Below are 14,169 nucleotides of genomic sequence, written 5' to 3'. Positions count from 1 at the left end.
TTTTTCGTCTGCTCTCCCGCGCGCGCGATGTTTAACGAACCGAGATAGAAGTCGTGTCTTAGGCATTTTGTTTTTGGCTACAGTAGCATTTTATTTTTATTTGACAAACATTGTCCAATAACGGACTAACTATGCTCAAAAGAGATGGGGTGGGTCCAATCAGTTAAACTGTGCAGTTAGTTTTTATTTTCGTCTATATTTAATGTTCCATACATGCGACCGAAGATTCAATGTGACGGAGAATCTTGAAAAAATTTTCGAAGTAAACAAGGCCTTAAACGAACCAGGCCTTGTTTAGTTCTGGAAAAATTTCGGATTTTGCTACCGTAGCACTTTCGTTTTTATTTGATAAATATTTTTCAATCATAAACTAACTAGGATTAAAAGATTCGTCTCGCGATTTACAGACAAACTGTGTAATTAGTTTTTATTTTCGTCTATATTTAATGCTTCATACATGTGCCGCAAGATTCGATGTAACGGGAAATCTTGAAAATTTTTTGGATTTGTGTGAACTTAAACAAGGCCCGGGACAAAAATCGTATCTCTGGTGGACTGTTGTCCCTCGGTGATGGGCTGTGGAGTGCTCGAACTTCTCGTCATCTCGTACAGCAGGGCATCCCCAGGTGGCCCGCGTGGATGCACGCCTGCCTGGTGGCAGGCCTGCTGCGCCTGTCGGGCATGTGGCCTTGCTGGCTGTGTTGCAGCCATACGTGTGGCCTCTCCGGTACGTACGTGTATATATATATATCCACCTCCACTTACGATACTAATTTACGATAATCTTCTACGATCTCTCCACCATTGGTGCAACAATTAACTTCGTCCTGCCTCCTATCCTCCTAGAATCTCCCCACCTTTGATGCCTACGCCCCTCACTTGCAAAAAAGGAAGGAGCAAATCTCGCTTGCAATCCCGCAGACCCACACTCCTCGCGTCCCCCGCAGACACGCAGCATCGCAATGTGCCGGCGTCGCCTGCGACCACCCAAAGCCGGAGACCAGCATCGTCGTAGCGCGCCTCCACCGCTGGTTGCCGCCCGTGCAAGCCTGGTGCCTCGGTGGGCGGGAGGCCATGACCATGAGACGCGGGACGAGGGCGCTATGCACGCTGGCGCTGCTCTGCGTGGCCGCGCACTTCCAGGGCGCTTCCTGCCGAAGCGGCCGCGGCGGGGCAAGAGGCAGAGGCGGTGCTAGCTTTGGAAGAAAGAGTGGCGGAGGCGGAGGCGGGGGCTCCGGAGGAAGGAGGGGCGGAGCCGGCGGCGGCAGCGGCAGCGCGAGGACCGCCGCTGCCTCGGGACCGTCGAACATCAACGGGCGCCGCGGCGGCTGGCGTGAGCGGCGGCCATGGTGGAGCGTGGAAGGTGGCGGGCGTTGATGTCTCTCAATGTTGATTCTTACCCATCTTGCTCCCTGTTGCAATATCGAAGGTTTGGATGCAGACATGGTTGCCTCGGACGAAGCTTTGTGCGTTCCTACATCTAGGATTGCTAATTTTTGTGTTCTTTTTGTCGTAACAAGCTTTGGTATCCTTCTGCATCTTGGATTGTTAATTTTGAGTTCTAAAACTGACGATAATCAGTACTGCAGAAATTGTGTGTTCTATTCTAATTTGGCCCAGATGTAGGTTAGCAGCATTTTCCTAATCCTTTATTATTATTTTTTCTCTGATAAAAGCGATAAGAATATGAACCAATCTAATTTATTGGATTGTAGAGGTCTTTTACTAACGCGCCATGATTTGCTCATATATAAACATTTGTCTTTAAAAAGTGAACCAAAGCATTGACATCCTGTGTGAGATTCGAGAATATAAAAGTGATACTCTTCAGTTCTTATATGCCATGCTTGAAACAAATTGCTCAATGCCCTTTTCAAACAATTCCTTCTATGACATCACAACATTATGCCCGTAAGGAAGCATTGGCACAACCACAGCAGGAGAATTTCATAATTGAAGCAAAACAATGTAAAGTCTCATTTGACAAGGTTAAACGATTCAGTTAGAGTTGAGGCAACCTCATTAGGCTGGATACTCTCGAATTAGACTGCAGTAGGTAATATTCTCATAAGTTATGAATTATGTTCGCAACATATTTGTTCTGGTGGCATTCTTGAAGTCCATGTTCTTATGGAATCTTTTTGCTTCCTTATTATTAATTGAAAACCTCATGCTCTGCTTGACAGTGTATTAGCTTTTCTTTTTTGTTTTCTTTTACTGTCTGGATTGTTCTCAGCACGAGATTTGTTTGGGAATACAGCTAGCAAGATTTTTTTTTGTTTTCAGTAAGCTTTTAAATGGTTCTGAAAGAAGGTTGCATTGAGTTTAACACATCATCCTTGTTCCATACTAATTGAGGGCAACTTTTTTCGTCTTAATGTATTTTATTTTTGGTAGTTACTGACAGTTGGGCCAGATGGTAAAAGAACCAATTAGTTATATGCTGCAATTATATAAATATTATAGAACAGTACTCTTGGACAACATCAAAGTCATGCATAAGTAGCCACTTTAAATTACATAGATGAATTAGCGTCATGTTCCTACCAGTACCACTCATGGATAGGCAATTGAATATGTCCTGCCTTACTATCACTCATGCATGAACCGGTGAAATAATCTCAGTGATGTATATACTATGATTTTCCTCTTATGATCATAATTTCACAGCTGCCCACTTGGGACGTTACCAAAGTGAAAAAAAAAATATGTAACTTTATTGTCGGTTTGATTTTTTTAAGCTGAGTTCCTTTATATCTAGGAATAATGTCTGCTTTGTTTCGTTTTGCTTTGTTATGCAGGGAGGACACTAGCTACAAGCACAAGACGAGCATATGAGGGCTAGCCGAGGAAGGTTCTAGGCTGCTCTTGTGTTGTTGTCAGGTGACTATAAGTTTCCTACTCAATTTGGAGTGAGTTGTTTTCCTCCTCAATTCCAACCCTACTTGCTTGCTACATCGTCTCATGTTTGGTTTGTTATGATGTTCCTTCTGTTTGGTGTCAAATTAGGAAAATAGTTTGATATAACCAACTAGGAGCAGTCAAAATTAGCAAAACTTGATGATGATGCTTTTCATCATCAAAACTTGCATGTACATAATTCATTCTTTCCATGGCACTCAGTCTTCCTGTCCAAACACCAACTATTTTTCTCACTACGCAGCCCATACTCTGAATTCTATTAGTCTGTTCAATACATAAAGACTATCAAGGTGTTGCTTGCAGTCTGCCTTGCCATCGCTGCAGTCCTGCTCTCCGTGGAGTAGGTACCTCCACTTGCTAAATCAGTTTCTTTGCATACACACATTCAGGGTGATCTGTGATGGTTAGGCTGATGGTATGGCTAGGAACACAAATTGTTAGTTGGCTGCCTATTTTCAGTTAATGGTAGGATCTCTGCAGAAAACAAATTGTCGGTCATATGTTTAAGTTATATCCTAGCTTTATTTTATTCTCTTCATTCTGAGTCTTCTGCCTTGGAAACAATGGCTATATTAAGGAAAACTGTTACTATTCACTTGATTCAAGTAGCATATTTTTTCTTTGTGTTATGTCATTTTAGAAGGGTGTGACTGTAGAAAGAGTGAGTTAAAGGCGACAAGCTCGTTTTGGTAAGCTTAATGGACACAACTGAAGATCTAATGTTTTAATTACATTTTTATTACAGTTTTGCAGTAGAGCACACACTAACAAACTAATAACATACCAAACACTGGGTTTTAGTGTGTCAGAAAAATAGATTTGAGTTAATCTATCCTTTGCTTCTCATTTTTGGCTTTTCAGACATGAACTGTAAATTCAGTGCTTGACCATATCTTTCTCTTTGACTTGATCAATGGCATATAATGGTTTTATGAAATTTAGTGCCTTGAGTGTTAGTTTTTGTCCATCTTTCCCTCTAGACTCCAATGTTAGCTTTCAACCAGTGTTTTCCCCAAAATCCAGTGAATTCACCAAATAGTCCATTGGCAAATGTAGTTAAACCTGGTTTTAGTTTTTTTGTGTACTTTTATCATTGCTCCAGAGTTTAGGCAGTTCAAACCACACCAACTAGGACATGGGCCTTAAGTACAACCAATCTCATTTTGGGCTTTTGGCTTGCTTTTGCTGGCTTTCCATTTACGCTGTTAAAATTGGTTCATTCTGAACTGAGAGTTAATCATCTCACATGGAAGTTATAGAAAATTGCCTGTACTACACGATCTACATCAGTCAGCAAGTATTCGGAAGCAGGACATGGAGTTCTAAAGTTAAGCAGGAGGAAGATCTCGCTAACCTGTTAATAAGTTACGTTCTTGTAGCAACGCATGGGCATAAACTTTGGTTTTTGGGTTAAATGTCACTTTAATGTTGATATTTATTTTTCATAGTATTGTTATCTTATCATGTGATCCGTATATTTTTAGCATAAAAGTTTGCTTATCCCGTAGCAACGCACGGGCACGCTACCTAGTATGTATACATATTTACAATAGTTGGGTTACTATAACACATGGTGATATTTACCGTAATGTTATAATAAACCACTTAGTAAAGAGTTACTATAATCTTATAAATTAATATAGTAATTATCGTAACTCAAAGTGGCTACAAAATAAGTTTTTTTAGCCAGCTACAGAGTAATAGTTATATATATATATATATATATATATATAAAATACTATTTAGAGCTTAGGACTTCCAATAAATATAGGAAGCCCTAGTCCAACGTGCAGTTACCTGGTTGCATCAAACCAGCAGGCCCAGCCAGACCAATCGAGTAGGACCCACCCAACCTTCCGTTTTGAAATGAGGTACACGGGGCCTCTCTCTCTCGTCAAAAAAATCCCCATCTCTCTCATCCGATGCCCGACCACTCCCTCCCCCGAGGCCCCGACGGTGCTCTCTCCCGGGGTTCCAGCACCTCCGCTCCTCCTCGACTCCCCCTCCTCCTCCGCCGCCGCCGCTGCCTTCGCAGAACCCCGCGTTCCGCGCGCAGTCCGCGGCACTCCCACCGTCGCCGTCACCGGAGAGGCGGACGCTGTTCCTGGATGTGGACGAGACGCTCATCCACTCCCAGACGGACCCACTGCCGTCGCGGTTCGACTTCACCGTGCGCCCGTCATCGGTGGCCACGCGGTCACCTTCTATGTCGTCAAGCGCCCGGGCGTGGAGGCGTTCCTCTGCGCGGCGGCCGAGATCTTCGAGGTCGTCGTCTTCACTGCGGGGCTCCAGGAGTATGCCTCCCTCGTGCTCGACCGCCTGGACCCTGACAGGGAGGTGTTCGCGCACCGCCTCTACCGCGGTGCCTGCCGCGACGCCGATGACGGCAGGCTCGTCAAGGATCTCGCCGCCACCGGCCGGGCGCTGGACCGCGCTGTCATCGTCGACGACAATCCCAATGCGTACGCTCTGCAGCCGGAGAACGCCGTCCCGGTGGCACCGTTCGTGGATGATGACAACGATCAGGAGCTGCAGAGGGTGATGGCGTTCTTGGACGTCGCCGCGGGGTACGAAGACACCCGGGAGGCCATCAGATACTACAAGGATCTCGTCACGGCGAACTGAGCCGCTGTCCTGCCACCCGGGAGGCCATGATCCCTTCTTGAAGCAGTTTCAGGTTTAAAAGTTGGTACGCATATGTTTTGATTTACCATATTTTTTTAGTTTTCTGATTTGGTAAGCCATCTTGTCCTGAGATAACCATTTGTTAAGCCTGATTCTCTCACATGATGACTTAACAGCAACAACTGTGGCTTCTATGCTTAATGAATTAGGTTTTTATGCAATTGATTTTTGGATTTTTATGCTTCGAAGGTTCTATGCTTAATGAGTTAAATTTTTACACACTAAGATCCATTCCAGTGGCGGTCCACTGCATGATGCAGTCCGCGGCGCTGCTGGTGCAAAGCAGTGGTAGCAGTTGGTGACGTGCAGTCCATGGTCATGGTGCTGGTGCGCACGGGGCCGCCCTCCACGTGCTCCCATTGTCCAAACATCAGTCCTGTCCTCCCAATGCAGCAGCCGCCCAACCGTTATCCATCATTGGTGCTAGGTCCAGGTGAGCGAGGGCTCTATGACTCTCCAATGTGATTCATGTTTGTGCCTTCCAGTCTTTTGATGAAATGGTGGTGGGCTGCTATGTGTCTTTTGTGCAGCGGGCTGCCAGCGGTGTACAGGATAGCCAATTATGATGGGGTTTCTCTACGACTCATGGGCTAACACCATGGTGAGTGCATTTGTGTGCTGCTTACATTTGTGTGGCTTCGGTTGAGCCAGTCTGCATAGGTCCTTCCATCCTTGTGATTAGTTGATGAACTTGCTTAATTTTTTTAATGAGATATCGAATTTGTTTCCATTCCATTTAGTCGATGGTTCAATATATGCTTGCAATGTCTATTTGATTTGCACATATAGGAATGATTTGTTTCCATATTTATAGCAGTTTTGCAGAAAATAGACTATCAGGAATACGAGTTAGGTTTCTATACGTGCTGCTGCTGCAGCTCCCCCACACTCCCCATATATTCTATGCTTCATGAGTTAGGTTTTTACACAATTAGGTCTAGTCTTTGACTATGAAATTTTGATTGTTGTTACACATGTTAATTTCTTGTATGCTCTCTCATATTAATTTCTATGCATTGTTAATTGTTTAGTGAAATTGATTTTCTACGCATTGTTGATTTCTTTTTATGTTCCTCCATGTGGATTTTCTACAATTAATGGGCGTACGAGGAGGTGCGATGTGGCCAGAGAAGACGGAGAAGAAGCCGACGAGTTGGCGGTCCGAGGCCCACGACGTGCTGTTGCGGGCTCAAGCGGTGCTCCTTCCCAGGCGATGGGTATGATCGATGTTTGTCTGCTCCATGTTAATTTCTATGCTTCATGTGTGATGGATGTTATTAGTTTCTCCGTATGACTTCTTTGTGCAGATTGTTACGAGGTAAACAGAAGAGAGAGAAATGCTAATTGGTTACTCGTGGCTAACTTGATGGTTTGCAGTTTTGCACATGCAAACCCACTGATAGACTGAACATGTTACCAGGCATATAACCATATAACCACAGGCTGTTTGAAATAGCTGGTTATTTTTATAAATATGTCAAATTATATGCAAGCATACGTCTTTGCATAGAACACTTTTGGATTTTTTTTTAACTCATAGTTTCGTTGCGTGTGACTTTCTTCTTATGCTTATTAAGTTTAAAGAGATTAAAGTATGAGCGGACCAATTTTTTTCTTTTCTTTTTGTTTGGATGAGTATTTATATCGAGAGGAAGAAGAGGGACACTGGAAACTGAAGTCCATGTGATGGAGTTGGACTTCTTTTTCATGCATTTTTGCTCTTATTTTTATGCATTCTATTTTGGGTAACTATGATTTACAGCTAAACAAGAGTCACTGCAACAACATTGGCTGAACTAGCTGTCCTGTACCATGTGTTGGATTTTGATTTATATACTTACAGTTCCAGGTTCATGGTCCATGCATAATTCATCTCCATTGCTTGTGTATAATGTATTTTTTTCATGTATCGGGCTGGACTAGCTGTATAGGGTTCCTCCAATGTTGATTGATTGTTCTATGCATTGTTTGGGTTTTAGGTTCTATGCAGTGTCCAATTTATTTGTTGATTAATATGCATAAATAATTACTCTTGGTATTTATGCATTCTAATTTGGGTAACCATAATGTGCGACAACGACAAGACAATTGTCACTGTAGACATTGGCTGAAACTAGCTTATCTCATACTTTCAATTTTGATTTATATACTTGCAGTACTTAATTTATATACGTGCAGCTCACATTCGATGCTTGCTCCCTTTCTATGGTATACATTAGTCTATACAGATTCTATTTTCTAATCAACCGATTCCTTATGCTCTGACTTGCATGGAGGGACAAGGATTTTCTGGCTATTATTTCTCTATAAGTTGCACTTTCAGCTCATGTAGGAAATATGTTTTTATGCATCCTAAAACATGTTTACATGCTGTTAAAAATATATTTCTATGCCTTTGTTACCATTTTTTTGCGCATGCTAAAACATGTTTCTACGCAGCTTCCGGTGTCGTCACGGCCAGCCCCGCGCACGGCGCAGACTTTGCTTCCCTCACCAGGAGCTTCGAGTGGGATGAGGGAGCGAGCAGATCGATAAGGTGTGCCTTTTCTCCTCCCTTGCTCAGTCCCTTCATACCTCTGTCAAGATCCAACAGATTTTAATGTGTCCATCGCCGCCTCTGGATGGTCCATGGACGTCGTCAGCCGCCGCGACACTGGGCATGGTCGCCATATTGCTCGGTGGTAGCTTTGCTTCAGACATGGCCAGTGCTTTTTCTATGGCCCGCTTGGCTCCTTGGCAGGATACGATGATCGAGCTCCTGAAGTCCGAGCGAGAGTCACAGCGAGTAGTATCCCACTGTGCATGCTTCTTGTTTCCAGAATTAGAGAGCGAGTATGTGCCTTCTTTGTAAATCCCAAATTCAAAATCTTTTCTCATGTATGCAAATTTATGTGTGAATTGCAATGCATTTGTGTAAATTTTTATGTAATTAAAATATTCAGATCCTGTCTTGACATTATGAATTTTGATTGCTTGTATTTTTTTTTCAGATTTGGAACATAGGGATTGATTGCAATCCACTAACCCTGGTGCTCCGGGTGCCATTATTCCGATAAACATTAATGCAACTCCATACTAGGTTGGTTCACTGCAGTTTCTTTAACCTATAATTGGACAGAGCATATGTCCCCTGAAGGTTTTAGGTACTATTACAATAGAGAGAGTAAGGTGAGGAATGATGCTCATCATGTTTGATTATTGGTACATAGTGGGAGAAGCAGCCTGAAGAGTATGAGTTGTATGAGCTGCAGTAGAAATTGTTTTTGCTTCAACAGCACCAACAAATTTTTATACATTGTTGAAATACAATTTTATACATTAACAGAGCATATTTTAGGGGGACGTCTCTCCCCTGGTCGAGTTTTTTTATATATAAGTTGTTCATTATACTTGAGGGAAATGTTTGATTTTTACTTACTATATTTTATATGCATCCACTCATGATTTAATTAAGGGGAACATGCTAGGCATGTTCTATGCATACATACAAAAATCTCTAATAGTGGACTGTACATGTTACGCCCCTAAGTGCAGGCTCAAATTGAGTTTCTACGCATATAAAAGTGAGTTTCTGTTCTAACATTAGTGAGTTTCTATGCATATCAAAGTTGGTACTACATCTTCAATTTTCTCTGATTTTACCTGGTGTATGCTTTCTTTGATTCAATTGCTTAGATATGGGTTGCAAGGATGTTGTTCGCAGCACCAAGGATGTGTGGGTGCTGCCAGCAGGAAAGAGGAATAGTCAGATTTTTTATGAACATAAATTATATTTTTTGCTATATAAAAATATTTTTTTACTAGAACAATTTGGTACTACGTCCTCCAAAATGAAATCTTTTTATTTTTTGGGTGCATAGAAATTAAAATCTTAGTATTTAGATAGGTAGCTACTCAGTTTTTTATGCTGGTAGGCCGTAGGCGGCTTCAATAATCTAGCGGCAAGGTTTCTATACAGGCAATTTTAGGCAGAAAGATGCAGGTGTGAGTTTGGTAATCTAACGACAAGGTTTCCATGCAGTTTAGAAGCATTCAGGTGTCACCAATTGCAAGCTTCTGTTCCTTTTTTTGTTTTTTTATAAATTTCTACGTACTCAATTATAGGCTCAATTTAATCGTTAAGTGTGCTTGCTGCTCCTAGGCATGGAGCAGTCCATAAGAACTCATGCTTGTGCGCTGCTCGCATACTTTCTTACTGTTATCATTGCTTTTTATGCCACTGCTTGTTTATGATGTTTGTGCTGACGACTTGCTTAGGGTTTCTATGAATGTTTTAACAATTATGGCGGATACCAAAGCCATCTTAATTTTATTTCTGCATTTTTTGCCCTAAGGAGATGATGAAGATCCAACAATGGTGAGTACTTGCTTATACTCGGATCACTAGCGGCTTCCATGACATGATCGAGGATGTATTTTTTTGAGGACATTTCTATATTTTGTTGGAGCAGTTATCTATGTATTTCTACACAATTATACATTGTTGGAGCACACTTTGTATGCATTGTTAGAACACTTTGACATAATTTTGTAAACTTCTACATAATTCTATATATTACTGGTACACAATTCTATACAACTTTCTATGCATTGTTTGGATTAGGGCCACCACAATTCCAGTACAATAATCCCACATTTCTATATTTTGTTGGAGCAGTTATCTATGCATTTCTACACAATTATACAGTGTTGGAGCACACTCATATGCATTGTTAGAATACTTTGACATAAATTGTTGGAACAATTATTTGTAAACTTCTACACAGTTCTATATATTATTGGTACACAATTCTATACAACTTTCTATGCATTGTTTGGGTTAGGGCCACCACGATTCCGGTACAATAATTCCACATTTTTGTATTTTGTTGGAGCAGTTATCTATGCATTTCTACACAATTATACATTGTTGGAGCACACTTGTATGCATTGTTAGAACACTTTGACATAAATTGTTGGAATAGTTTTTGTAAACTTCTACACAATTCTATATATTATTGGTACATAATTCTATACAACTTTCTATGCATTGTTTGGTTAGAGCCACCATGATTCTGGTACAATAATCCCCGAGAAGGAAGGGCATTTTGTGTTCTACTATGCACTATCTCTCTATTAATTGTACGTATCTGAGAATAATGTTTTGGGATGGGGCTGCCACGGTTTTGGATAAAATAATCTCCCACTAAGGAGGGTTGTATCAGGTTCTATGCATTGTTTCTCTATTAATTACCAAGCTAGATGCAAGGTTTGGTTACGACCATAATAGGTTTCTACGCTCACAAAAACATGTTTACGTGCCTTTTTTGTCGCTGTAAGGTTTTCCCGCGCACTACATGTTTCCATGCCTTTCTTTTTGCTGTTGTTAAGTTTCTGCACCTGCTAAAATATTTTTCTTTGCCTTTGTTGTGATATAGCATGGTTGGAAAGATTCCTCTCCATTTGGCGTGAGATGTCAATGGTGGCTCAGGCATAGGACATGGCTTGTGACGTCCACGACTTCCTTGGCTTGCGGTGGTGGCGCAGTGTCATCTTAATATAGTTGATTGGTTAATGTAAAAAGCTAGTTTCCCAACATTGTGTTTATATGCTTGGATGAGATGAGCAAAACTATTTATTTCTATGTAACCTCAGTTGGATTCCAATATATTGTTGACTTGGTTTCTATGCATTGTGTGTTAAATAAATATCCCATGTTGGAAAGCATGTTGTGGGTATGGGCTGCTTTAGTTGTGGTTACAATAGGCCCCTCCACCAGTAGAGAAGGGTTTGTGTGTTTCTATATATTGTTTCCTATATTATTTATGCATCCCCTTTGGAAAGCAAGGTATGGTTGGGTGCAGTCATGATTTTTTGAATCAATAATATGTAGAAGGGATGGTTTTTATGCAGCAATGAAATTATCCTTATTCATCAAACCACTAAATTTTATGCAACGTCGGCACCAAAAACTTTTCTATGCATGTTGACTATTTGATTCTATGCATCTAATCATCAATCACGTGCCAAGATTCAAATTTTGAATTTATGAATTTTATCTTTTTCAAAAAAAAATATTCAAAGTGGATCTTGAATCGTGCACAAAAATATCAGAAGTTCAATGGTGAAAACCATTTTAAAATCAGAAGCTTCATTGAGAAATTATCATAAAAAATAGAAGAGAATAGAATGGAAGCATGCATGTGTCAGTTTGTGTCAGTGCATGTCAGCCTGTGTCTGCTATAGTTAGTTGGAACGTCCAGCTCACAGAAAGGTTTTTATACGGTAACGAATTGGTTTTAATTCATCCATCGACTAATTTTTTATACAATATCATGACCCAAACTTTTCTGCGCAGCTTGACCTAGGTTTTTATGCACCCGTTTAGCTGGGTCCACTGTGGTCCCAACTAGCGTCTGCACGCCAGCTCTGCTGACCTAAATTGGTGGGCCAACTGGGATCGGTTGGGTGCCGAGAGGTCCTCCACGTGCGCACATGTAGAGGTTAGGTGGGGTGGTTGGTTGTAGCCCTGGGCTCCCAATATACTATATATATATAATAAAATAATTTTTTCCTACTCTCTAAGAGTAGTTACTCCCACTACATGTAACGCTTGGTTTCTCCTCTCTGCACATGAGATGTGTTACGGATATTTATCCGGGGTGATCTCATCTCCTCGGATCCTCTTACGAGGAATCCTATCCTAACTACGACGTCCCCCACGACCGCCTATGGATGTCACCCACGACTACGTGCGTACCGTGGAGACCGGTTCCACCTCTGTGATATCACCCACGACTCATCGCCCGCTGCTTCCTCGACCTTCGCCAGCCGGCGCGATGTTGCTCCCTATCCGTGCCACACTATCTTCCACCTGATCCATGGATATTCATCCTCGACGGCGACGCTTCTATGGTGGCAACACAACGACGGCATGGCAGCTCGACCAGGCGGCTACGACCTCCCCTGGGTCGGGATGCATCCATGGCGGCTCTCTCCCTATGGTGGTGGATATCGCACAGATGGGCCTCCGACGGCATCACATCATGCCTCACGCAACCATGCGGATAGCGTCCTCCCAGCTGCGGTGCAATGCATCCGATCCTGCGCGAATGGTACCCACGATGGTGACGATGCCCGTGCAGTCAGCACCAGGCAGCGGTGACGCCCACCTTCACCTGACGAGCGGCAGCACGCTCCTCCTGTCCTCCACCATCTCTCTGACGGGCACTCCTTCTCTGAATCGGTGGCGCGTTCCTCCAAAGAATCTGCGGCGGCGGCATCGGCCTCCACAGAGCAACTACTCCTACCTAAATACTCACTGCGTATTTCCTAATACCAACTAGTAAATTTTTTTTAGCTTGTGACAATGAGTATGTATTAATACTTCATTTCATACTCACACTTTCTAATGATGGTATGTACGTATACTTCCTAAGAAGAAATCACAATTAAGAGATACTAGTATGTATTGATACGCTTACATATGTTTTAGTTTCCAGCATATATTCTGGTATGCACACTACTCATATACTCAGTGATGTATGAACCGATACTTCTATCCAAGAAAAGATATTTACATGTACATATCCAAAAAAAGTATATACACATACTAAGCATAGTCTGTGTTACATGGATACTCCAAGAGGAGGGGGTGACGTATCTGTATACGATACTCGTCGGATACGCGGATACGGATACTCGGATACACTATATTAGTGAGTTTTCTTTTGAGAAAGTGTGATCCGACACATATTGTATCAGATACTCGTACTTGTACTCGTAACGTAGAGCATAGTTCTGTGTATCTACATATACATATATACTAAATTTTTAGAAGGTTTAACTTTACATACTATGCATACTATAGAAAGTATGAAAATGTAGTTCCATGAAAAAAGTATGAATATGTACTTTCACGAAGAAGTATGTATACATACTCTTTTCAAAAAGTATATGAATATATACTCCCTTTAAATAAGCATATACATATACTCCTTTTAAAAAATATGAATATTTACTCCGAATGAAAAGAAAAAAAGTACGAAACGTACATGAAAATAAAGTATGTACCTAGATATATCTACTCAACCGGCCAACCAACATATTACGTATGTCAAAAGCAAAGTATTAAACAACATGATCCATTTTTTATGGAAATTATCAGCTTGCATGCATCCGATAATTTTTTTTCACGTGTATGCCCAACCGCATAGTCTAAACCCGTTAGCTACAAGCCTAAAACCCGTTACCTACACCTAAGCTAGCAAAAACCTACACGGCGTGCATATTCATGGTTAGGAATAATTACTCCTGGGAGTACAAAACATGTACCATATATATATATATATATATATATATATATATATATATATATATATATATATATATATATTACACTGTAGATATAGAATATTATTTTAGAATATTATTCTACACCGCAAGTCAAAAATAAGTAAAAAAAATACTGTGCGGTACTTGAGAGTATTCAATATCATCTTGTTCAATATCTAGGACCACGAAATACTGAATAATGCTGAAACACGAATACTCAACGATACTGAATTTTGCTCCGTATAACAG

The 14,169-nt window shown here is 41.3% G+C and overlaps 1 pseudogene; it reads left to right on the top strand.

Annotated features, from left to right (window-relative positions):
• LOC8074967 lies at positions 572 to 11,276 on the top strand (annotated as a pseudogene).

Source organism: Sorghum bicolor, chromosome 3, assembly GCF_000003195.3.
Source record: "Sorghum bicolor cultivar BTx623 chromosome 3, Sorghum_bicolor_NCBIv3, whole genome shotgun sequence".
Classification (NCBI taxonomy): Eukaryota; Viridiplantae; Streptophyta; class Magnoliopsida; order Poales; family Poaceae; genus Sorghum; species Sorghum bicolor.
This window is presented reverse-complemented; position numbering and strand designations above follow the sequence as displayed.